We start from the raw sequence: 1,811 nt of genomic DNA, 5'->3' as shown, positions 1-1,811 counted from the left end.
CTGTGGATGCTCAAGCACTGCCATACCAGCTTTCCAAGCAGATGGGTATTTACTGTGCATAAATTTTACACTGACTTTGGAATGTTCTCACATGTGCTCTTGTGGATTAATGAGCACCTAATATTGTGATAATAATCATTTTCCATAAATATGCATAGTCAGCTTTTAAAAGTGTCAAGTGCTGTCTGAGTGCTAATCGTTGGGGAAAATATTTACTTGCATGTGAAATGGAACCTGTGTGGGAACTTTCCAGAACACTCAGTGAGAAGCGGAGGAGCGGCAGCTTTCGGCGCTGCGTGCATTAACACACACTTTCCCGCTCCTCTACGCCTGCCTCAGCCAGCTCACCAGCTGTAAAAAATGGTGAAAGAAAGCACTTACTATGATGTTTTGGGGGTCAAACCTAATGCCACCCAAGAAGAATTTAAAAAGGCCTACAGGAAGCTGGCCTTGAAGTACCACCCTGATAAGAATCCAAATGAAGGAGAGAAGTTTAAACAGATTTCTCAAGCTTGCGAAGTGCTCTCTGTTGCAAAGAAAAGGGAATTATATAATAAAGGAGGAGAACAGGCAATTAAAGAAGGTGGAGCAGGTGGAGGTTTTGGCTCCCCCATGGACATCTTTGATATTTTTTTTGGAGAAGGAGGAAGGATGCAGAGGGAAAAGAGAGGTAAAAATGTTGTGCATCAGCTCTCAGTAACCTTAGAAGATTTATATAATGGTGCCACAAGAAAACTAGCTCTGCAAAAGAATGTGATTTGTGACAAATGTGAAGGCCGAGGTGGTAAGAAAGGAGCAGTAGAGTGCTGTCCCAATTGCCGAGGTACCGGGATGCAAATAAGAATTCATCAGATAGGACCTGGAATGGTTCAGCAAATTCAGTCTGTGTGCATGGAATGCCAGGGCCACGGGGAACAGATCAGTCCTAAAGATAGATGTAAAAGCTGCAACGGAAGGAAGATAGTTTGAGAGAAGAAGATTCTAGAAGTTCATATTGACAAAGGAATGAAAGATGACCAGAAGATAACATTCCATGGTGAAGGAGACCAAGAACCAGGACTAGAGCCAGGAGATATTGTCGTTGTTTTAGATCAGAAGGACCATGCTGTTTGCACTCGGTGTGGAGAAGACCTTTTCATGTGTATCGACATGCAGCTGATTGAAGCATTGTGTGGCTTTCAAAAGCCAATAGCTACTCTTGACAACCGAACAATAGTCATCACTTCTCATCCAGGTCAAATTGTCAAGCATGGAGATATCAAGTGTGTGCTAAATGAAGGCATGCCAATTTATCGTAGGCCATATGAAAAGGGTTGCCTAATCATCGAATTTAAGGTAAACTTTCCTGAGAATGGCTTTCTCTCTCCTGATAAACTCTCTTTGCTGGAAAAGCTCCTACCAGAAAGGAAGGAAGTAGAAGAGACTGATGAAATGAACCAGGTAGAACTGGTGGACTTTGATCCAAATCAAGAAAGATGGCGCCATTACAATGGAGAAGCATATGAGGATGATGAACATCATCCTAGGGGTGGTGTTCAGTGTCAGACCTCTTAATGGGGCCAGTGAATAGCACTGCTGGCATTTTATATACAGTAGTGAGTAAGTGAAGGACTATAATCATAATATGCTCACTACTTGCTATTGTTTTTGTTTTAATATTCAACTATAGTAGTGTTTTAAAAGTTAAATGAAGAATAAACTCAAAATATAAAAAAAAAAAAAGAAATGGAACCTGTGTTTGTTGTGTTATATGCACTGCCTTGCAACAAGCTCAGAGCAATTACCAGTCTGGTGTAAAGAGACTTGGATGC

The 1,811-nt window shown here is 41.4% G+C and overlaps 1 pseudogene; it reads left to right on the top strand.

The window, feature by feature from the left end:
* Positions 1 to 360: 360 nt before the first annotated feature.
* LOC150002586 (dnaJ homolog subfamily A member 1 pseudogene) lies at positions 361 to 1,611 on the top strand (annotated as a pseudogene).
* Positions 1,612 to 1,811: the final 200 nt, after the last annotated feature.

This window comes from Furipterus horrens, unplaced genomic scaffold (genome assembly GCF_987537825.1).
Source record: "Furipterus horrens unplaced genomic scaffold, mFurHor1.1.pri manual_scaffold_8, whole genome shotgun sequence".
NCBI classification, from domain to species: Eukaryota; Metazoa; Chordata; class Mammalia; order Chiroptera; family Furipteridae; genus Furipterus; species Furipterus horrens.
The sequence above is the reverse complement of the archived record's forward strand: the minus strand, read 5'-3'. Positions and strand labels throughout refer to the sequence as shown.